The sequence below is a fragment of the Anomalospiza imberbis genome, chromosome 6 (assembly GCF_031753505.1).
Source record: "Anomalospiza imberbis isolate Cuckoo-Finch-1a 21T00152 chromosome 6, ASM3175350v1, whole genome shotgun sequence".
In the NCBI taxonomy this organism is placed as follows: domain Eukaryota; kingdom Metazoa; phylum Chordata; class Aves; order Passeriformes; family Viduidae; genus Anomalospiza; species Anomalospiza imberbis.
This window is the reverse complement of record NC_089686.1, coordinates 59,628,598-59,653,652: the sequence shown is the minus strand read 5'-3', so window position 1 is coordinate 59,653,652 and position 25,055 is coordinate 59,628,598. Positions and strand designations below refer to the sequence as shown.

General features: G+C 37.8%; 1 long non-coding RNA gene across 3 annotated transcripts in view; it reads left to right on the top strand.

Moving 5' to 3' along the window:
* LOC137476434 (uncharacterized) overlaps positions 1-25,055 on the top strand; it is an 87,363-nt gene that overhangs the window by 48,977 nt on the left and 13,331 nt on the right. Inside the window, exon 5 of one of the 3 annotated variants that reach the window (XR_011000378.1) lies at positions 10,399-10,543. The exons of the other annotated variants lie outside the window; for them this stretch is intronic. This is a non-coding gene — a long non-coding RNA (uncharacterized lncRNA). Of the gene's footprint in view, positions 1-10,398; positions 10,544-25,055 lie in introns of those variants that run through there. 3 annotated transcript variants of the gene reach the window in all.

Genomic DNA, 25,055 nt, shown 5'->3' with positions numbered 1-25,055 from the left:
ATTTAGAGCTTTTTCTTTTCATTCTTCATTAGCTAGCATTTTCAGCTGGGCTCAGAAATTGCATGAGCTGAAAAAACCATATGTTTGGGATTACATTTTAGTAAAACTTTTCTGATTTGTCAAAACCTCTTTGAACTAGGTTTCTGGCATGTTCCTCTGTAAATATTTGAAATGAGATATTTGTGTGCCAAAGAACTGAGGGAATTCAGTTTACTGTGGAATATGTGAAATGTCTCTTGAATAATTTATCATAAAGCAACCTAATTAGGGCTTTATTAAGCTTTAATTTGAGGCTTTAAAATTAAACAGCAGGAATGGTGCAGTAAAATGCTTTTAATTCCATATGTAGTGGAGGGTGTATCAGCTACCCTATGTACCCATACTTTGCAGGGGCAGCTCAAGTGCTGCCAGAAGCTTAATTCAATAAGTTTGTAAGATACTGAGGTTTTTTTGAGTTCTTCTCTATAATTTCAGCTCAACTTGAAAATCTCTGTGGGGCATTACCATGTAGAATGCACGCATAAAAAGAGACTTTCAGAGGGGGAGTATCCACACCTGAAAAAAACAAAGTTTCTGCAGAAAACTGGAACTATTTGCAGCATTTATGGAGAGAGCTGTGCTTTAAATAAGGAAAAGCCACATAATTTTTTTTTTTTTTTTAATTTAGTCCATAGCCTTGAAAGGTATTGTCACCCCTCTAAGAAATGCTGCTTTTCCAGGAAGCAGAACCACCCACCCAACAGGTACAGCTGGCTGGACATGCACAGAATTGATGTAGTCAGGAAAAACGGGATGCAAATTACAGATGCAGAGCTACAAGATCCCTGTGTCCATCTGGGATGGGGTGTGGGAAGTATCCCCCTCACCTGAGAGGCATCCCACAGGAATTGTACGAGATTTTTGCTTGCTGGATGCTTCACAATCAGAGTAGTTATTTAAAAACAAAGACTTAAAATGCACAAATATATTGTCAGACATGGCTCCAGCAGTTTGAGGTGTGTTTGGTTGTGACAGCACAGGCAGCAGCTCTTCAGCTTCGTGGAAGAGCCACAAATTTGAATTAAATTGCACTTCAGGTGTTGCCTGTCTTGCCCTCCTCCATGTTAATCAAATGGTTGTTTATTTCATTTACATGCTTGTAAGTGTTATAGTGTTATTTTATTTACATGCTTATTATTATTTAATGCTTGTTATCTTATTTATTTTTATCTGGGTAGATCCTGTTCCTCCTCAAACTGCTGTTCCCACACTCAGCTAGGAGAGTTGGGAAAAAAATAGTTATTAAAATATTTTGAATGAGAGTTTGAAAGCTGCTCAAAGGATTTGGGAGCAGGGAACATTTGCATGGGACATACTCCATAACTGATTTTGAGGATGTGTTTTTTTTGAGGACAGTACTTTGCTGCAGTCTCATATTTACAATGAATTAGACAAGATAAAAAAATGTTACTCCAAATCCATGCAAAACAGGATATATCATAGCCATATCCTTTCCATTTTTGAACTGGATAGTTGGCATACTTTCAAAGGCTAGATCTGCCTTAATTGTTTGTTTGGCTTGTCTGCCCATAGATTATTTTTGTGGCCTCTTTCTTAATGTGTTTCTGTACGGGCTTCAAGATCTCTCTGGTCCAGCAATTCTCTTATGGGTTGTTTTGCTTAGACAGCTGGAGGCTAAATTCAGGTTTTAAGAGAGAACACAAAATTGTGCAAATGTGTTTTCAACATATCTAGGAATAAACACACTGTCTAGAAAAGCAAAGAGGCCTATTTTTCACATTTACTGTTTCATGAGAAACGGTAAGTGTTTTTATAGATAAATCAGTGAACAGAGAAATCAGTTACAATCTTTTTTTCCTGTCACAGAACAGGAAAAAGAAAAAGGTTCAGAAAATCAGCAGTAAGAGAAACCTGATTAAAAAAAAAATAAATTTCAACCATGCCTACCAGCTGGTTTTGTGTAAGCTAAGAACAAACACTTCAAATTCAGGTAGCTCAGGCAGTTGGAACAACCCTCTGAATCTTTAAGTGCCTATATAATCTTCACAAAACCTTTGAGATTTTCCCATTAGTGGGGAAAAAAGCCTCTGTTCCAAATTACAGCTTCTAAGAAAATGGTCTGCTGCCAGGACTTCACACAGGAAAATAACCAGTCCTGGAACTGAAACAGATCTTTTCTTTTCAACGAGCCGAAAACCCAGAACAAACCGTGCTCCTTCACTCTGAGAGGATCCCCCCTTGTGCCCCAAGCAGCCTCTGCTGCCTGTTTGCTGACAGATATTATGCAAGTGCTGTATGCTCACTCATTTGAGGTCCTGGATGCCTTCAGCTGTGCTTAAGATTTATCTGAAGCTCAAAATAGAGAACAAATTTGTCTTCTGCTGGCAGAAGTGCTGCACTTGCTTTTGAGACAACGTTAATTCTGAGCAGAGACTTCCCAGCTCAGAGCATTTATGAATCTCTCTTTCAAATACTTTTGCCTTTAGTTGTGAGAGAAGTTGGAGACTGAGGCTTGCTGAATCTTTGGTGTGCAAAACCTTGGGGTGAGAGCAGGTGGGACGACATGCAGGAGCTTGAATGTTAAAAGAGAAAAAGCTAAATCTTGGTAGAAGCAAGATATCCAGGCAGAGCTGGAAGAAGATTAGCTGTCAGACTGCACCAGGTGTGCTTGTTTCACTCCCCATGTGTGCTGCCAGTATGTTAAACACAGAAGTCTGCATTTCAGAATGAGGACATGAATGTTGTAGTTGAGATGGAGACAATACGAAGCAACACACTCCATTTTCAGAAGGCTTCAAACTGTGTTTTATTCTAGCTTGCATGCTTTTTATACATTCTTACAAAACTCAGAGTTTACACTTTACTCATTCGTCAGGGAAGACAAACAAAGTGCTCATTGGAATAGGCAGGTGCAGGTTTCTCTTATTTATCCTTCTTTCTTTCTTGGTTTGTCAACGACCATGTCAATGACCTTGGTAGGAAATTCTTTCAGGGGTAAAAGTGGATCCTCTGATCAAACTTCTCTCTGGCTCACAGAAGTCGCTGTAAAACCTCTTCCACACACGAATTGTGTTGAGCTACTGTCCTACAGCTTTTCCTTACCACTAAAGTTACACAGCAGAAGCAGAAAGGGCAGGAGGTGCTCAGTGGGAGGCAAAGACATTCCTCACACTTGGAATTGCAAAAGGCTCCCCCAAAATGAGGAGATTTGGGGCGGGAAAACTCGAGCTTCTGTATCATGATGGGCCAAAACTTGTACCGTGGGTGGGATCCCGATTTAGCTGCTCAAAATTAGCTCATTCTCCTTTGGTAACTCAATTTGTGTGCAGAATAGGCATATTTGTAGTAGCTGCCTCAGGGTATTCATTAGGAAATGCAGAAGTTTGTTTGTTTGTTTTTTAGTATTCAAAATATTCTTTTTGTTTACAGTTTTCCAGCTCTTGTAGTTGCAGCTCTCAAAGCGTGCTGTATACCATTAGACCATGAGACATTTTTTCACCATCTTCATTCTGGAATCTGTCATTTTTAATTATCATTTGCATGGAAAGACAAGAAAGAAAACACAGTTTAAGGTTTTTTTTCCTAACAAATGATTCAAGGGTGAAATGTACTTCAAAACCTAGGAGAAAATAAAATTGGATTGGAAGAACTTTGGGAGTTTTTTCCAAAGTTTTGGGGGTACAGGATATATTAGAAATTTGAAGAAAGGCCTAATATTCAGAGACATGGAGATGCTCAGAAGGTTATGGGAATAATGTCCCTTTGTACAGTATGAAAGCCTTTGCCATATTGAAATTTCTTAGTCTAATTCAGTAGAATAAAGTCTTACACAGACTTCTGTGCCTGATTTTCCATAAAACATTTTATATGATTTATCTTTTTAGACAAAATTACTTACCATCCTAGGTGTTTCTCCCTTCTAAACTTGCCTACAAAGAAAATCCAGATAATAGCTTATCTGAATACTATCTGCCTATGCTTGAATACTATTTCTTATATTTTAAATATGTTTGAATATCAGTACTTATTGTAAGTGCAGCTTTCAAGTTTTTTTAAAAGAAGATTTTTTTTTTTTCCCAAAGTTAGCCTGCTTTGACATGAGAGCTGACAAGGAAGATGCAGCAAAGATCAGCCAAGGAGGAGAGGGGGATTTTGTATCTTTGTGCTCTTGGGATGAGTGAGCAGATGCAGCCTGCTTGGAAGAGAAAAGAAGAAATTTATTAGGAAAGTTTCTTCCCTCCAGCTCTGGTTGTGTAACCCTGAGGAGACTCAGCTGAATACTGGCCTTGTCATGAACATCATCCAGCCTTCCACTGCCCAATGTTGATTAGGAACTGAAATATTTAAGGTTTTTATTTTTCAAAAATAAATTGCGGTAGGCAGCTCGTGTCAGGTACGAAGCTCTTTGATAGTCATGGGATAGTTCTGCACGGTGGAACAACACATCTCTGAAATACATGGCTCCTCAGGGCTTCCCCTGGGACCCTGACTCCTCCATGGCTGTATAAAAATAGCGCACAGTAGGATAACTTGGCAGAGATTGTGGCAAGCACTGCTGGTCAGTAACCCCAGCAAAGGGAGGACAAAGGTGTGCAAAGCTGGCACTTCCCTAAGTGTACTGTAAACACTGAAGCAGTCATTTGCTGCTGGAGCCCAACACTGTTAAAGAAAAACACTTTAAAGGTAGCAGCACCCAGTTAGGAGTTATAATCTAAAATTACATAAAATCCTGTTCTGATTTCTGTTTACCACAGTGATGTTGCAGAACAGCACCACTGACCCATGAGTTGTACCTGACAGTGTTTTCACTGCCACTGAGATCACCACACCTGCTGGGAAGTGGAAATCTCCAAAGCCAGGTAGGAGAGAGCAAATAAACACGATGTCTCCAGCACTGCCTCTCCTTCTGAACGAGTTCACCTCACAAACACCAGAGTAAGAAGTTCTTTGCCTGTGCATGTGTGCTTTTTCTCTGCTGGCATGCTCTGTCTCAAGGTTTTTTTCTCCAGATAGGGCATAAGTTCTCTTTCCTGGAAACACTCAGAGTTTTAAAAAAGCAGAAGTGTGCTCTGAAGCTTTTCTCTCAGTGGAATATGCAATGTGATAACATAAAGATCTCTCTCCTCTTCCCATCTGTTTAGTGTCACAAAACTTGTGGGAACAGAATATCTCCAAGGCCATATCCCTCTGTCAAATTTTGTTCAAATTGAGAAATGTGTTCCAAAGCTATTGGAGGAGATAAACAGTGTGAAGTTATAATCCAGATTTCCTTAGGATCAAGGCGGGGAAAAAAAATAAAAATCAATGTTCCATATCTCTGTGACAGAAACGTAATTTTACATCATTAGAAAAATTCCCTGCTAGGGTTACAGCATCTGTGAATTATGTTAATGCTGGGTTTGTCTTCCTGCCCTTTAGTTCAGGTGGAACAATGTGGTCTTTGCTACCTGGGCTTTAGGAGCTGCTCTTGAGACATTCTGGGTAATGCACTCTTGTCACATCATCAGCATTTGGGGGAAAAAAGGGAACATTGAGCAGTAGTCCCATTTTCCTAATCTCTGATGGCTAAACTGGAGACGTCACCATAAGCACTTACCAAGGAAAACATGTTGTTTATTTCCTTTTTGTTTTCCAAGTAAAATATTACAGCTGAAAATGCAGTCGCAGAGGGGAACCAAAATGCAAAGTATGAAGTAATTCTATCCATTGGTTTTGTCTCTCTGTTTAGTAATTATAGATTTTGCTTTGATAATAAAAATTTTAAAATCTTGACTCTTAAGAAGCTGTTGCACCATGAGAATGGTTAGCTGCTGGGGAAAATTAATAAATGAAAGTAGCTTAAGAAATGTCATCAACGTTGCATTGAGCACAATTTCCAACTTCCACAATCTTGGTTTGGCTTGGTGCTGCTGTGTCTCAGTTTCACTGATTTTGTGGTGATTGTCTCTTTCCTGCATTAAATGACGGTGTTCTCTTTCTTATTATCTTCTTACAATTCAGTGAACTTGAGGTTTTCTCCTTTTCTGTCCTTGCTCAAGCTGCCAGGAGATTCTTCACAAACCTGAATTAGGCAGTAGCTGAAGTCACCCACCAGATGATGTCCCCCATGAAGCTGCTCAGGGTGAAGGTTTCCCTCTGTCCCCAAACTCCAAGTGAGGATGTGTGGCTGCTTGGCCAGTGCTGATGGAATCCCTGACGTGGTTTTACACTGCTGGAAGTGATCCATTGCTCTGCTGCAGCAGTGCAAATGTTTTGCCAGATGCAATTTTCCTGCTCTTGCTAAGGAAACAACAATGGCTTTTTAACAATGCAAATGAAGATCATCAGCATAATGATAGTTCTCTCAGCATTTGAAAAATTAAGTGTTTGACTTTTTTACAATTATAATGAAAGTATTAGTAGGCCTTAATAACACTAAATAACAGTTCTTTCTATACTTCCAGTCAAAAGAACCTCAAATATTTTATAGATTTTTTTTTCTCCTGGATTCTAAATCCCCTAAAGATAATAATTTAACAGAAACATGTAAAATTGTATGCATTAAATGATTTTTGCCTCTTTCTTTGTGTGACAGATGGCTAAATAATCTTGTCAATTGTTTGGGAACTTGAATTTTGTGAACTACTGTGGCTCAGTGTCAGCCATCATATATACAAAGGTTCAGTTTTGGAAAATATTTTATTGTAAGGAGTTTTTCCTTTAAGAAAACCACTGAGGACATATAATGTATTTTAAATTGATTGCTGGATCTTCCCAAGATCTCTATCCTGAGGACTGATGGCCAGGACATTTTGGTTTATCATATTTCATATGCCCAAGGGGCAAATCCTCTTTAAGAGCTATGCAAACCTTAGTGTAATTAAAGACCAAATACTAGAAGAATATTAAAGAACAGAACTCCAAAACCACACTCTAAAGCCAGAGGTTGCTGAGGTGCATTTAAGGAAATAGTGGTGCATCAACCACTGATACAAATGTCCTAATATATTTATTTAAAAATATAACTGTGTTAGGCATTTCCTTGGGCGTCATCTGTGGATTGTGCTTTCTCACTTTAGGAAGATGCTGATGCTGCTTCTCTTTGCACAGCAGTATTCTCAGCAGCAGAAAATGCTCTTGTGGAATAAACTTTTTCCCCTTTGTGGCACTGCAATATTTCTCTCAGCTAATGTTAGTTATTCCATGGGAGATGGTCTTTGGGAACAGCCTGTTCCAGTGTGGATACAGGGGGAGCTTCCAGCAGCTTCTTACAGAAGCCACCCCGGTAGCCCCTTCTGCTACCTTAACCTAACCATGCAAACCCAAACCAGACTTCCAGGACAGGATTCCCAGCTTTTATGAGCTCTTTCTTGAAAAGCTTTCAGTCCTTGCTCAAAAATAAATAAAAAAGTGTCTAAGAGGTCACACATCTTGGGTTAGCTCCACTTTTTTGGCACTTGGCTGTTCTTCAGAATGCACTGCCAAAGTCTGAATTTTTTCACTTCTCTGCCCTTGGTGACAGGACTTGAGGATTTGTCATATTTTCAATGGCCTCTCCCCCTGTACCATTCAATAGTGTTGGCTCCAGTGAGTTCACCTCATCAGAGTGTTTGTTTATTCTCTAATAAGGATAATTTTCCTGTGCACATCCTTTCTCCTTCTTATTCGTCATCTGCAGTCTGTGACTTTTCTAGTCACTAATGAGAGCTAGCAGAGGTGTGGTAATGTGTGGGGTTTTATTGCACTGTTGGAGCTGCAGCAGCACTCCTTTGCTGCAGTCAGTGATTTATCTGAGCAGGTGGTGCCAATTTCTCTGTTGTTTCTACCTGCAAACAATTGGAAATCAATGGCGTGTCTCGACCCTTTTTGTGGATAACACTGATTGTCTTGTCTGTAAAGGCTGCTTTTGTTTGTCTCTGCCTTAGAACCAGATGGGCCATTCTGTCTCAGATGTTTGGATTTTTTGAGGCATTTAAATCTGATCTTCCTGTGTTTGGGGATCCTTTTCCATGAAATATCATTATTTTTTATTATATGTAGCAGAGCACCCAAAACAACTAACCAATTCTGCTCTGATAGAGAACTGACTTGCACCAAGACTGCAGTGCTGACTGTTTAATCTGAAATTAGTCACAAAGTTCTCATGAATCTTTATTAGAAAATGTCTTTCTCATCTTTTTGTCAAGCTCAGTAGCCCTCAGGTTTCCTCAGTGCACTCTGTGTTAACTCGTGTAGGGGAGAGTAGCAAAGAAAATGCTTCAACATAGCAGCTGCTTCTGAATTAGCTTGTCAGGACCTGGGTGCCAACCAAAAGATAACCTGTCTGCAGCTGTACAGAGGAGCCATCCTGAAATCCCCTGCAGCTGTAGAAATTTTCACAGCTTTACCCATTCTGCAAGAAAATCAGTTAAAGGCAAAAACGGGTGTAAGTGTGTGTGTATGAGTGAAAGTAAGTTTGTGGTGGAGTGTGAGGAGGAAAAAGAGTTATGAATAAAAAAGATGTTTATGATTTCAACGCTCATTTTAGATCAGGAGAGTTAGCAGAGCTCTGTGTGATCTAGGTTTCCCAACTAGCTTTCCATAAGAGTGAAACCTGGTGGATGTTGATGGATTGGTGGGAACGTGCTGCTTCACAGAGTGCACAGTGGAAGGTCCATGGAGCCAGTTAAATTTGCAAAGGCTGACAAATTGTTTCCAGCATGTTTGCTGCTGAGACAAGACTTCTGCTGCTTGCTTGAAACGGCAAAACAAACAAGTGGCCAGGCTCTCTGTTGTGCAGGGTGGACTTTTAGGGAAGGGAATTGTACTGCTGGCTGTGAGGGGAGATGGAGTGTGCTTAGCCAGCTGTTGAACAGGAGCATGAAACCTTGGCTGGGTGAAAAATGTTGATGCTTTTATCGATAGGGCTCAGTAAACTGTAAAGTATATGCTGCCATCCATTTTCAATGCTATAAAATGCACACGTTAGCTCAGTCAGTTTAAAGCTGTGCTGCACTAATCTGTATTTCATTTCCCCAAACTTGTTTCAGCTAGTTTTTGTTTTTCAATTGCTCCCCTCAGATCTTTGTGGCAAATGAGAGAATTTTAATGCTATGCAGTATTTTAGCTTTTGAGGGTAGGTTAAATATTGATTTTAGTGTTAGAAAACAGAACCAGAGCTGCTGAAGGAATATTCTACAAAGATACTCTTTCAAAGTGACTTATCTGACATACAGAGTTTGTGTTGAAGAAATCATGGTCAATGAAACAACAAGATGCCAGCAAAATCCCAGGCAGTGAATTCAACTGGAATGTGATTGTTGTCCTTGCAGTGTGACACTGTGGAGACCAACACTAGCAGTGGATTCAAGAAGGGATTAAGTAAATTAATTAGGGATGGGATCGCTAAACCATCTCCTGAGTTCTGGGAAGTAGATTTTGTTACCATTTCTGTCTTTGGCTGGTTCTACAACCAGAGAAACTGAACACAATCTCTTGGAGCTTCCTGAGAATGTGGTTAAATTGGTTTGTACCTGCAAGAAAATGTGGATAGCTGTAGCTGTCAGCAACTGCAAAACCATTTTACAGAAAGGATTTTGTATGTGACACACCTGACCTTTATTTGGCAGAATATTGACTTGAGAGCAAAGACTTTTCAAACACTGGTCAAAAGTTCAGTGTGATTTTATTTATACATGATCATGGTTTCAAAGAAAAAGAGACACTATTTTGGCAAAAAAGACTTAAAATTTTAATTGGGAAGATAATAAAGTATATGGTATTTAAAATTAGGAAGACTTAATTTATCTGTTTTGAAGCATTATGAATTACTGTAAGAGTAAATGCAAAGAACAGATAAATAGGTAAAATGAAAACTTCACTCACTGGGGTTTTTTTTTAGGTTTTCCATAACATGGAACAGCTTACATAGAGAAATTCTGTTTTCTTTAACCAGGTTTATGGTTAAAGAAAAATGCTTATCCCAGCTTGTATAAAAGAGAAATTATAGAATGGCTCTTACACCAAAATCTTAATCAGCATTGTAATTGTTATCATTATTATAATACTATTTTATTAATTCCAAGGCTGTTTTTACTGGGCTTCTTCACTGAAGAAAATTCCTTCAGCTGCTAGATTTGGCTGAAGAGCCCTCGTGCTTTTTCTACAACCATTCACCTCAAATCATCTCTGGGAGGTGTTCTAACCCATTTGGCAGGATCTCTCTCTGTTTTTCCCTTTTTGCAGCTGTTCAGTTTTGTATAAATATTTAAATATTCACTAGAAAAGGTGTTGGCACTCAGGTGCTGCCCCTGCCAGCCCAGTGCCCTGACCCCAAAGCTATAAACTCATTTTCAGTGCTATTTGTCCCAATGAATATTTCAGAGTTTCATGTAAAATTGAACAGTGAGAAGAGGACTGACTTTGGGAGATCTCTTGCAGCATGGAAACAACGTTCCTGCCATCCTGGGAAAGAGGGAGAATGAAGTTCATCGTGGGGACATTAAATATGAGGTGAATTTGAACAAGAATCATCTCACACAGAAGAGTCACAACTTTTTTAAACTCAGCTATAAGGGAGTTTCTTGCTGCTCTTTGTGTTTTAATTTTTTTTTTTTTTTTTTTTTTTTTTTTTTTTTGCCAAATCCCCTTGGGATCACTTTTACTTTTTCAAATCAAATACTTATTGATTTGTTGGAAACTTGAAAACATTTTAGTGCTAAGGCAAGAAAGAGGATTTCTTTTATGTAGAGCCTGTAATTCACATTATGGTTTGATGTGCCGTTGCTTTGTAACCTGCTATTGAAAACTGTCCCCAAGCCAAGCACCAAGAGCAGGAGAAATGAGAATTTATAGTGTATAAATTATATATAATATGTAGTGTATAAATTCAGAACTACAATAGGGTATTCCCATGCCAAATAATATCTTGTGTGCGTGTGAAATTATAAAAGGAAATTAAGCGAAAATACTGTTGAAATTTCCATATGTTATCACAAAAGCATAGTATTAAGCATTCAAGTGTTTTTCAGTAACTTTTCATTTCTCCATTTCCAATGTTCTGCCAAAGCTGTCCACAGTGTTTTGCTCCTGTCCTGTGATACATAGAAAAAGAGAGGCAAGAGGATTAACAGTTGAAAAATTAAATCATAGCTTTAGCTAGATATCAAGAAACAACTCTTGGGAAAATTGAGTATGAGGTGTTTTTTAAATTTTGAATTTAAAAACTGAATCAAATCTTTATGTCATCTGTAATTTGACAGCAACTATTTGCATGTATCCCTATATACAGATAGGAACAATTTCTGGGTGCTCTTTCCTCTTACTATCTTGCATTTTGGAAAATCAACACTTTTCATTTTTCTAAGCTTTTTATCTGCTTACACTTTCAAGTTAGTTAAGTGCATTCTTCTAAGAGGAAAGACAAATTTACAAAGAAGAAAAAGCAAAAGCATTCATAAGAGCTAAGAATACTGAGATTATACTTGAAAGTGTGTTTTGGATGGGGACTTCATTCCAAGAAGATCATTTGCCTCGTGAGTTCCTGTTACCTCTTTGGGAATACACTGACATTTTTTTCCTGAAGTGAACTAATAAATGTTTGTCTTTCTCAACTCTGTCCAGCTAAATCAAACTCACTCCTTTTCCCTCTTCCCTGGGGAAGTCTGAGGAAGGAAAGTGTATTCTTTCTCTGGAATTCTGCTCCCAACCCTGGTTAGCTGGAGGTGAGAAAATCTGCACACCCTGTGCTGAGCCTGGTGAAGTCAACTGGGAAGCAGTTTATTTCACTGAGAAATAATGTGTTTACAATGGACTCTCCCAGCTCTTTATGTTCACAAGTCACTGCATGCAAATTTCAGAGATGGATTTTTTCCATTCCTTTGGACTCCTTGCAGCCCTTTCTACCAGGGCAGATGGGTGTAAAAATCAACTGATGTCACTTTAGACACTGGGCATGAGCCAGATGACACTTTTTAAACAACTGTGTAAAACCACATCTGGTGTAATTTTGTCTCCTGAATATAATAAAGCGCAGAGGAATGATGACAGATTTCTAAGATGCACATCAATAAGATTAAATGGTGACTTCTTAAAAGCAATTAGGCCACAGTTTAAATATTGCACTCACCTCCACACCCAATAAATGTACTGAGTATTTATTTTTTCACTAATCAAGGCAGGGTATTACTGAAAGTACTCCAATTTATAAATATTTACAAATAATTCAGATTCAAATAATTATAAATATTTACAAATAATTCAGATTCTAATTCAGATCTATAAATTTTTACAAATAATTCAGATGTAAGTCAATCTGACTAATTTCCTTGGGGTGCTTTTGTGGTTTCTTGCTGTGTTCTTTAATTGAACACAGATATAGGAAAGCAAACTCCATACTTCTTTACCTCCCATATAGCACATCTTTGTTCTACCTTTTAAATTTATTTGCTAAAAAAAAGTCGTGTCTAAGAATATTACAGAATGAGAAGAGGTGATGGGACTACTGGAAAATATGGTGCTTTTTAAGTTGGAATGTTTGGGAATGTTAAAGAAGCAAAATTGTTATTTTACCCTGATGCTGGAATATTGTTTGGCATCTGGTAGGCTCCGTTCAGTCATCTGTATTTAGGTACATTAAATATCCAGGGACTTGTCAGTTTACAAACTGTAGGCAGGTTAACTCTGTATGCTGGGAATGCTTTGATCTGGTCCACCAAGCAGTTTAAGAGGAAGCACGAGGCATGGGAGCCCTGCTCAGCCTGGCTGAGGCAGCTCCTGCTTCAAAGTCTGGAAAACCTCACGGAGAAATGTTTTCTGTCCAACAGAACATTTTTCTGCTCACTAACAGCCAATTTGGGTGAATCTGCTGTGTGCTCCTCAGAGTGCTCCAGCTCCCAGGAACAGACAGCAAATGTGTTTCAGGGAGAGAAAGAAACTCTTCTTTTAAGTCTGTTTTCATCTCCTGTGCATGTTTCACCCACGGGCCTACGTTTGGAAACAAGTGAGCACAGCTTTTCCTCAATGCAGCCTTAGATGGTTTCTTCTGAGAGATGACAACTACACCTACACCAGCCAGAATTACTATTTCATATCCCTTAGAACCTGTCCTCATTCAGCTCCCTTCCACTGGTGCAAGCTCCTCTTCAACTCCTTCTCATGTAATTTGAAGTAGAATTTTGTCCTGCTGCCTGCTGTGGGGACATCTACAGAATAAACATCTGGTATTTCAAAATGTTTAGGTTTGCTGTACCCTTCGAGGTATTTTACAATAATAAAGCTAATGATTTACTGTGCTGAAGGTCCACATTTGAATGGCTGAATGCTACAGGATCTTGGAAAGGCTTGTGTGTAGAGTAAACCACTTATAGGTGAGGAACAAGATGTGTGACATCAAACCATCACAAGAAAGTGGTTGGTTTTCCACTTTCTTGCAAGATTTTGCCAATGAAACTGCTTTATAACTTCTCAGTGATGCATCATGCCTGAAGATGCTGTTTTATTCCTGAATTTAACCACATAGATTCTCTATGAGTTTCTACCAACATTAAACTGTAAAGGGAGATACACACTGAAGTGAACACCCCAAAACTTATCATTTACTAAAATGATGAAATGTCCCCATTGCATCCTTCCCATGTGTATCTGAAGAGGACAGCTCAGTTTAGTTGACAGTAGTCTCAGTAACATTTTTTCTCTGCTATATTTTTATGCTAGGTCAAAACGTGCATTTTAAGTAGATTCATTACCAAGAGTTCGACATTCAAGAGCAGTCTTAAAATAGAAAAACGTTGTGCGTGCAAAAAAAAAAAAAAAAGAAGGCATAAATAAAAAATGTAAGCTCTAAAAATAAATACTTGCTTTTCTTTTGCTTTATATGCAAGAAATGTAAAAACATTTTTTGAGGTTGTCAATTAGTGCATTGTACCTTTCTGTGTGAACGTTTGTAGACAGAAAGTTGCTACAGTTCCTGATGGGTTGTATGTGGCTCTGAATCATACAGCACAGTCAGTATTAGTCTTGTAAATCATAGCAATAAATAGAGACTGTCTAGGCAGTATAAAGAGAAAGAGAGGAAATTCTCTCATAACCAAAAGGTTTTTTTGATTATGAGCCTTTTTGCTTCCTCTTTCATTAACCAAAGAACTTCATCTACCTCTGCTTTTTCTTTTCTGGGACAGGGACAGTGTGATTATACCTTGTTTTCTCACTGGTTCTTATTTTTGAATTGGCAAATTCAGTTTTGCTTACATTATTGAGAGCTGTTGGACTGGCTGTGAAAATAGAAGATTCCTGTAAAATTATTTCTCAATTGGTGTAAAAGCATTCTAGTTTTTCTGTTAAGTATTTATGTGCTATTGCTATTAATTTGAGGCTTGAGATACATTTTGAAGATTTTTTTTTTCTTCTTAAGATATTTAGATAATTCCAAGACATATCTCTATGGCCAAGAAATAGAATAATCTTCTGGTTTTTATTCTATCACATTTTAAATACATTAGATTAAACTGTATTTAGCCTCTGTTCTCTATGCATTATGTAATTCAATATAGGTAATAGTCTGGTTAATGGGTATCTAAATGTTCTTGTTAGGCTCAGTTACATATTAAACCAAAAATTCTGGCTCAAAAAACTTTTGTAACTATTCAAACAAAGATATGTGATTAATGCCACTTCTTGTAGCCTCAGTGCTCAGCTTCGCAAAGGTTATTTATGGGATTAATTAAATCAGCAATGTGCTATTTGCCATGTGTCTGCCATAAAAATAAACTGCTTAAAAGCTCCAAAGAGCACAGGATGCCTGTGGCAAAACCTCAGTCTGAACAGACAGCCTGATCTCATTTCCAAGTGATCTTTCCACCCTTCTAAAGGGGAATGCACATTTCTGTTGTACAGTAAGTTCTGTCCTAGCTCCTGTGGTTTGAAAATGAACCAGCACACAGCTCGGGCTGTGGGATCAGTATGGATTTAATTGAGCTGCTCAAAGGTTTTCACTGAGAGGAAAATTTAGATTCTAATTAAACCGTATCAGCTAACTGGACTCTTCATTTTTCCTGGACAGTACTTCAGAGTTCTTCTCTGCCTGACAACATGCTGCAGTGCACTCTGCTGAAATGAAAAAGCACTTCTAATTTAGTGTGGCAACTTTCTTATGCAAAGTGCTCCCGAGTTCTGGGGAAGAGTTAATATTCATATTTTTTGCTTTGTACTTCACAGGTTTTAATCTGATAGCAACACATCAGTGGAAATGAGATTTAAGGGTTGTTAGAGAACCAGGTGTGTCTCCTCTGCATACAATAGATTTTTGTCAAGACATTCTGTAAACAAGGACATCTTTGGTGTATATAAAATTATTTTGGATTTCAATTTCCAACACCTTGTTTTTGATAATGCATTGAGATTGTACACTTTTTATGAGTAGCAATTCACAGTGACATTCTGGCTTGTAAGAGAGGACAGGAACCTGCCACAATCCTGTCATCCATTGAGATCATGCTTTTACTCTAAAATGGCTTAAAATCTCATACAGAATGATAAATGTTATTATCGGAATGAATTTATTTCCTCACATCCATTAAGGACCTAAGGCTCTTGCAAGGTCTCAGAATAGTTTGGGCTTGAGATCCTGATCGTTCAAGCCTTTATTTCTTCCTTCTTTCATCTGCACATAATGAGACTCACCATTATTCCTGCACTTTTACAAGACTTTGGGGGTCTTAAAGAGTATTTGTTCTGTTGGCTTTCCCTGATGTGGCTGGGAAAAGGCTTTGTGTGCTGAGCAGGGCAGTGAGTGCACTCTGTGGAAAGAAGGAAGCAGAAGAGCAAGGGCTGTAATGGATAAGTAGGAGCAGTGTGTGGGATTGGCAGTTCTTAATTCCCCTGCTGTGGAGACTGGGCTGCATGATACTGAGGGGAAAAATCAATTAAATGCTTAGGGCTGATAAAATTCTCATTAGCATCATCTCAAAACCCTGAGTCAACCAGGGTAGCAGGGCTTGAAGACAGGGAAAGGTGAAGAAAGGGGAACGGGAAATTCTTTTGGAAAGGCAGTAGTTCCTGGGAATATCCTAGTTATTGGTCTGTACCAATTGATTTCTAGTCCTTCCTCTTCCTATTGATCCCTGAAAAATCATGGAGGACTCAAGAGATTTTAGGATGAGTCCAAGTTTCTCTTGCACTTCTCTGTTCTTCAGTTCAGGAAAGGACTTTGATCAGAAAATTACTTTTGTGGTTTTTTTTACTTCAGCAATTGCACATAAGGACATAAAAGCTGATTGACAAAGCCCATGTTTTTTATGCTGTTCCTTAGGTAACTTTCAAAAAAAAAAAAAACCAAAAAAAAAAAAAAAAAAAAACCAAAAAAAAAAAAAAACAAAAAACCCAGATTCTAAGATCTCTGACAAATGAGAAAAGCATCAGTTTTGCCTCTGCATCTCCCAAGTGCTTGGTGTTTCTGGCAAAAACTGGATTTCTGGTTTTGCCTCTGTGGGATTTTGCCCATTCCAGAAAAGGGATTTGTGACCATATTTCACAGGTGTGCTGCCCCCCTGATTAATCATCACAGTTTTCCCAGCTGCTCCTCCTGGTGGGAATGAGAGGGGAGAAAAAGGGGGTGCAATGGGTGAACAAAATTATTGAGTAACTGCACCTTCCTCCACATACCTAAGGAAGAAAAGCTAATCTGAATAAAAGCTGTTGGTGCCAGTGGCTTTTGTGTAGAAAACACAATCAGGCACATGGAAAATAAAATCAAGTACCTGGCACAAGCTTCTGGGGAGTCTTAAGACCAGAACAAAGCTCTAATCAGCTATTAATATTTCATATAACTATTCTCCTAACTTCAGTGCTTCCAAAATGGGTAAGAAAAATCTTCTTACCATCAAAGCCACTGAAATAATATGTATTTAATATGCAAATAGGCCTCTGTCTCCTGTTACTCTGATGTTCTAGTTCTTAAAAAATGTGCATGTGCAAGCAATATAGGTCACAGTATAAATGGGAGCAAAAATTGCTCTTCTTGTAATATTCATTGCTATGAAGACAGATTAATAAAATTATAATTTAAATAATCTCTCTTTTAACAGGAAAAATTTGGGATTAAAACCATATTTTTCTTCTCTCTGTCATCTTTCCTCAAGTCCCATAGTAAATGTCAGAATATTCTGCACTATATAAGCTTTCCTTTAATATTTCACACTGATTCTCAGGAAGGATATTTTGGGAAGCAATCCTCCTTGACTAATCTGGGATAGAGATTTTTTTTTTTTTTTTAAATATTGACCAGCACCTGACCTTTAAACGAAGGCAGCTGTGCCAGCCTTGGAGGGAAGCTGTTGTGCTTTGCCAGATGGTAAAGCTGATGATATTTTTTTGGTGGTTGCTTATTTTAGAGGGGGTGCTGTAGGGATATTTTAGTTCTTTTCTGTCTGTGTCCATTTGAGCCTCCTCCCCCCAGCTACTCTTTGATTTGGTGTTGATTTTTTCCTTCCCTCTGCCTTCAAAAGCCATCTCTGAAGCCTTGGTTATTTCCTGGTAAGGAGCTGTACAAGTGGGAGTAACGACCTGGGCCAAAGTAAATATGGATTATAACATTACTACCAAGATGTTCTGGCAGGATGAAACCTTTTGCTGCAATTACTGACTTTCCAGCAATATAAGTGAGATCAAAATCTACATCTGAAACTGCTGAGAGATTCTTTTCCCTAATGTGATGAAAACTGTCAAGTGCAAAGGAGTTTCTGTCGATTCATGGTGTGACTTCAATGCTGGCTATACAGAATCAAAACTTGTTTTCCTCAGCTATCAGAATGTTTCCCCATTTTTTGATCTTCTGACAGTAAAATAAATCTTATCTTCTTCACTAACAAGAAAGAGAAGAAGTCTGTCACAAAGACTGGTAATGCTTTTATAGTTCCTTCAGTGCTGTGCCAGAGAGAAGCTTCAGAGACATGAGAGAAGAAAATAGAAATTGTGTGGCTCAAAGCTCTTAGGAGCTTGGCGCTTCCACAGTTAACAGCATTAAAAATGCTATTTTATTACTGCCTAGAGAGTTCTTGTTTTCTAAATAAAGAAATTAAGTGCTTATTAATGGAGTTTATTTCAAGTAGTAACAATTTTGTGCGATCCTTTTCCCCTGTCACATTATGTAGCATTTAATGGTGTTTGGTTGCAATGTTTTAAGCATTTCAGGCTCCTTAACATTTCAAACAACAGAAATTATGTGGAAAGAAGAAAAGCAGTTATCACAAGAGAGGTTTTATGTACTAAATATGCTGGTGAACAGAATTAAAGCTCTATAAAATATCAGATTTCAAAACATGAGTGAAAAATTAATTAGAAATCCTTCTTTATGAGTTAATATTATTTACCTAAAAATGATACCCCTTCAATCACTGGCTGAAAGTAAAACATTAAGTGTTCTATAGAAGTAGATTAATCATGTCTCATAAGAGAGGGAAATTATTTTAATGGCAAATCCATTATTTTCATTTTTGTTCCATAACAGAGCTTTATGAGGTATATATTTTTAAAAAATGTTGCTCATGGGCAAGTTCACTTGCTGAAGAGATATTGACTGAAATAATTTTTAGCTCTCAACACACACTTTTACCTTGCTGCCTGAAGCACACCTTCAAGACAGTGCAGCATAGTGTCCTGCCTGCTCTGTCAGTACTGGTGATAAACATCAAGACTTTCAGAGGGGTCTTCCCTGCTTTTATTCACATATGAAGGGAATTTCCTTCCCATGCTTGACTGCTGCTTTCTGGCCTAATAATACAGCCAGCAGTCTTCCATGTGTAGAAAATATATATATATACACACAGTGTCACCATACAATTTCAGAAAGCTTCAATCCAGAGTAACCTGGCACCACTTCAGGAGGCTGCAAGTGTCTCTTGTCCTTCAGCCCACCCTTTTATCTCCTCCTGCTGATGCACGGCACCTGTGTGCCTCTGCTCCCCTGTGGATGCTCAGCACACCTGGGCACTCCATGGCTCCTCACCTTCAATTGCATTCACCTGTCCTGCACAGCTGCAGCCCATTAGGGATGAGGCTCAGCCCCACTCCCATCAGCACACACTGAGTGCCCGCAGTTTTACTCATCGTTTCAGCTGATCCTTGACTCATTTCAAGGAGCAGTTTTCTGCTAAAGCTTTAGGATTTGCTTCCCTTGTTGGCGAACTTCCCTTATTATATGGTTCCTTTTAAAAATATTCTTGTATCTCATCCACTGCTTGTTGTAGGAGTTCAGATTTTTTATTTTTTTTTTGGTGTGTTTCTCACAGCCTTTACGTGGCATTCTTCTAGTAAATACTTCCATAAAAGTTAGCACAATCTCATCCAAAGGCTGAAAGTGAAGGTTTCTGTTAAGGAAGTGGTGATTCCTCTATAGCCAATGACAAAGAGTCATTGTTTTCTTTTAAATATATTACTCATAAGTTTTCCTATTTTAATTTAAGAGAAACAATATTTTCAGAGAAATAGAAGCCCTGTTAATCAAAGAGAACCAGGAGTAGACAAAATTAGAGTTTACAAATTTCTAAATACCTGCTTCTATCTGGCAACTAATGAATATTTTTAACTTGGTATTGTTAATTACCCAGTATTCTAATTGACAAATGTAATTTCAACCCTTGAACTTTTAATATCAAAATTTAGAATGGGCTCCCATGTCACTTGTTGGTTATAAGAACATTTTATTTTTTGCTTCAGAATTCACTGATACAGTAATGTGTGTGTTTATTCCTCTCATAAGATCTTGACAACTTTTTTGACTGTATTCCAAGTAATTACCTAACTTTTTAATTGTTTTGCTATTTCCAGAGGTTAGAGACAACAGCATGGCTGCAAAACATTCCCAGTGTCAAAATCAATTGCTTAGGGGGAAGGAGAGAATATTATGAATTTTCTTCTGCCAGCTGAACACTTCCTATGTCACATAGAAGAAAATACAGAATTAGAGACTCCAAGGAACAAAAGTTCTGTGGTAAAGGGAGCAGCTCCTCTGGTCTTGCAGGAAATCAAACTTCAACCAGGTCCTCTGCTGCCACAACATCACCATTAACCCTTCTGGGAAGAAAAAAAAAAAACCTTCCTAGCTGCTCTACCTGGGCTTTATTTGCTTTGTATCAAGGCCAGAATGATTTAATGAGCTTCAGGTGGGCTGAGTGAGCTGTCTCACTGTGCAAGAAGTATTCCACTACCCTGGGTTGATGGCAAAACAGCTTTTTTTTTTCTTGATAGTTTTTTTTGTTTGTTTGTTTTTTTTTTTCTTTTTTTTTTTCCTGGTTTTGGATGTACCTTCACTGCAAATTCAAAGAAGAAGGGCTGCATTCAAGGAAATTAAAGGTCAGTCCTAAAGCTGTGTTTTTAAAGTTTGGCTAAAGCCATGTGTTCTTCTGATGTAATAATTCTTTTTTGAGTATGTGCATTAAATATCTAAGTATTTGTCTGAGTGTGGGCCTATAGCTTTTTGCTATTTCCTCTCACTCTTCCTCATGTATTTCATATTTGAAATTTTTTTATGGTAAATGTTTAAGATATTTTGTCATTTGTTCCTAATTACTATTTAAATTCTGAACTGGAGGGGAATGGCAGCAAGGTATAAAGGGAATTTGTTCTATGTCATGGGGGGCTGTATGTTATGGTGGACCAAATAATTTTTCAGTCTCTTTTAATATGAGTCCCTCCAACTGAACAGGATGACTCTTTCATACACTGACACATTTGTTTCTTTAGTAGCATGTATTCTGAGGAGATTTTTGAGATATTTTTTGCAAGTTGAAGGGTAGAACTGTGACTCACACAGTGTGATTTCCCTTGATTATTTTAGGTATGATATCCTGGGACTGGATGAGAAAATGTTATCTCACTATTTACACAGGATTAGGAAAAAAAGTATGATTATGTGGTACATAAAAAAAAGGTAATTTTATGTTTAGGGGTTCATTACTTCTTTGCTTTTGCAGGATTTTTAAAATAGAAGATCAGGTTGTCCGTAGTACTTGTAAAACACACTTTATGACCACTTTGTGTTCTGCTTGCTTTGTGTTGCTAGCTTGCTCTTCTTGGAATTATTTATGCTTTTTTAAGTAGCTTCAGAAACTCTCCTGTCTAAATCTGGAAGTAACATTTGCTTTTCAGATGATCAGTGCTCTTTATTTAAGAAGCTGGTGTTATAGTAGAGCAGATATTTGTGAGTTTTTACTGAACAAACTGAAGTTGCTCAATGCTGGCTTGTTTATTCCCGTTTCTGGCTTTTTACTGCCAGGTTTTGTAAGAGGTTTCCACTCAGTGTCTTCCAGCTGAAATTTAAAGCAAAATAGATTTGGGCTGTCTCCTTTAGGCTTCCTACTGAATTTCACTGCGTTACCTTGGAAGTGGTGGGATTTTTATTCTCTATTTTAGTAGGCAGGGTATTCAAAGGATTAGATTTTTTAATACATGATTTCTTACCTCTTCAGAGGTATAAAACTTTTTGTATGAATCTAGGCTGCCTTGTGAAATTTTTGTGAGGGTCGGTCCATTCATCCATCCATATGAAGTATTGTGATTTAAGAATATTTATAACATTCTCTCCCATATAAAGAGACTGCATCAATTTTAGCATTTTATATTTTAAGCTAAAAACGTTTTCCTGTTATACATATAAAACTACAGTAAAACATCTCAAGTTATCAACTCAAATAGACAAACAATAATCCAGCCATTCAGATAATTTGTTCAGATCTGATCTTGAGGGAATTTAGCCCAGACCTCCTGCCTGACTCCTTACAGCTGCATTTCCTAAGGAAGTCAAACTCGTTAGCAGTCACCAAGCACAGATCAGCTTCTGCCACTCAAGGTTAATTCTCATGCTGATGTCCCCTCTGGATAAGGTTGTTTTTGCTGCACTAGCAAGCTGAATCTGTGTATTATCAGAAGCTGAATAAATGAGGCATAGAAGGGAATGCTGAATATCTTCAAAGCAAACTAATGCATAAAATCACAAGTGAAACATGGTATCTTAAAATTTGTCATTTTCTTTGTAATAAACATGGTTTAACTTTATCTCTCGATTTCTCATGCCAGTGTCTGAAATACTGCACTATTGCATCTGAAATTGCTATACATTGCTTTTGTAATCTTCATATATTATCAATGGCTCATGAAATCCAGTAAGAGAAAACAGAAAAAGCAATCAGGCCCTGGATGGCTATAGATCTATCCATGAAGAAAAGATTACTAGCCACGCCTGTAAAATCAAATTAATTTCTTCCTTACCCCCCTGACAGTTCCAGCAACCTTTCCACTAAATTTGTAGGGATATGGACAGGGTCTTTCAGTGTCTACTCATTTTTCTCTTCTATGAATGGCTTAAAACCCAAATATGTAACATAGATAATCCTGAGAAAAAATAATCTTCAGGAAAAAGAAGAAAAAAGCCTCAACAGGAGGACCTTTTCCCCACTGTAATATTTTGCAAATATTATGAAATAGAAACCCTGCTAGTGGCTGCAAACGTAGAGATTTGGGCACAGCTATCTTTGTACACCTTACTAAATATTTTCAAATACTTTTTTTTTCCATTACAAGAATGTCTCTGCTTTCCTGCAGCTCATGGAAATGGAGGCATTGGTGCGGAGAGGAGAATAATATCATCCCCTATTTATTATTAACTTAGAATTTCTTACCCCTGTTTGATTCAAGTATTCTATTCCTCTGTCTTGGGTCAGGCAGTTAAAACTGTAAATAATTTACAAATAATTTAGGTTGATTTGGTTAATTCACAGGCAGAAGTAAAGACTGGTAACATTTTTAGTTGAAAGGGTAGGAGATGGTTTACATTCTGTTTCATATAGAAATAATGCTTAATGGCCTGTGCAGGATGTGTTATGCTGAATCTTTATTTCAATATAATGTGAAGGCTGGAGAGGAAAGCCATGCAAGCCTATTGAGGGATTCATGTGGGAATTACTGCTAGTGGCAATTAGCCAGGAACAGCACATGTTGTGTGCAGTGACTAGAGAGGGGGATGTAAGAGCAGGGAGAAATAAGGTACTTGTTTTATTTTGGTGTGGAAAGCTGTGTATGAACCCTGGGTGCCTGCTGTGGAACAGTTAAATACAGAGTGAAATAATCTTTTCTATTGCATTGGGAGAGACAACTTATTTCCTCTTGGGGCCTAGAAGTAGCACGTGCTATAAAATGCCATGTTAATCACGGTGAAGGAAAGAAAACAAATAATCTCAGGGCATCCATTCCTCAAATTTCTGGGCAGACAGATTGGTGCTGAGTGTGTGAAGGAGGCTGGGAAAGCCTGGGTTTCACTGGGGTAGTGTGAATGCCATGCTGACAGCTCTCTCTTGTGCTGGAGAGCTCCAGCTCAGAGGTTTCCACTCATCCCATTCAGTGGGAAGTTTTGGAGAGAGCAAAAGTTGGTCAGGTCCTACACTAGAGAGGAAAATCCACCCATCTTTGCCAGACAGCTCAGCTCTGAAGGTGTTGCTGTCCTGCTCTGCCCAAATGGACCTTGCCCTGGTGATCAGACAGATGCTTTTGGATGACATCCACGCAAAGCTCGTGCAGAATTCACCTCTGATAATATAAATTGCACAGGCTTGTGTCGGTGGGGGTTACCCAGCCATGAGTAACTTTTAAACTCTAGTTACACTTGACAATAAAGCAGTAATTATTGATAATATTTTCAATTATTTTCTACCCTCCAAAACCCAACCATCCAACCAAACAAAACCCCAACTCAGACTTTATTTTTTGTTTCCTTCTGTTTCCTAAACTACATCTCAGGTTCTGTCTACAGCTGGTGCTCTGCAATACACTTAATTTTTTTTATGGTGTACTTAGATCAGATGCTGTTCTGTATGCTCACTGACTCATTACTTATATAAGATTAACAAAGTGCTCCAGGGGAAAATATTTAGCTGATGATTTGCACCAAATTTTGTCTCTGATACTATTTGTTTGTGGTTTATTTTATTTAACAACAACAACAAAAAAAGGGCAAAATCATCCATTTCTGCCTCATTACTTTGGCACCCATTTAGGGTAACCACTACAGGTTCTGGTAATGTATTCAAAACACATATAAAATGTGTGAAATTCCATGTACATACATTCATGATTAACTCTTCCATACTGACTTGGACTTTGTTACACTTTTCAAAACCATTTTGTATGAGTGAGGCTTTCCTTTTGTAAAAAAAGAGTTGGTAAATATTAGGTTTTTTTTTTTTCAGTTTGTTTTGATTTTGGCTTTCTCTCCAAAAAGGTTTCGCAGCCTTGGAAGGGAGGACATCAGTCCTTAAAGAATATTTCAAACCTATGCAATCAGTAAGAGTTTCTTCCCTCTGTGAGAGGTTTCTTTTCAAGTCCTGTGACCCTTTATTTACCTCATGGCAGTATATTGGAGAATATTTAAAGTGCAGCTTCTTCCAATTTGTGCTGTTAAAAAGTGCTTTAAAAGTTTGTGCTGTTGTGAAACAGAAGCATAAAATGAACAATTATTTTTGCGAATTATTTAGCCAAAAAATTCTTAATTCTCAAAAATATTTTGTATTATCAGGGCAGAAACAATGTGCTATTGCAAAAATATTGTTTAAAATATATGTGTGCTCTGAAAATAAAAATGCATAATAAGCACACCTGGTCCTTGACTTGTTGATGGGCCCTTAGGTCACGAGAAAGAATTGCAAAAGTTTAAGTAGTTCAGAAATAGTAAGGGTTTCTGGTAGGTAATCCCCATTGTCAAAATGTAATGTCTTTTGTGAGGAAGATATGTTGATTCCTTCCCATTCCGAGGGAACTTAAATCTGTAAATACTGTACTTCCAAAACCTTGCAGAAAATTGAGATGAAGCAGCTTCTCCCTATTTTGGATGAGCTAAAGAAGAAAGAGATAAATAAAGAAAAAAAGAGCTAAATAAGAAACAAATAATATAGATAAAATAAATAACGAATAATTAAAGAAAGAAAGAAAATAAAGCATTTATTTAATAGATAAATTAAAAATTAATAAATAAAACCAGAGGAAGACACTTCTGTCCAGCCACTGTAGTCTCTCTCTGGGAGAGAGGAAGGAAACATGAATTTCTCCATTGTTCT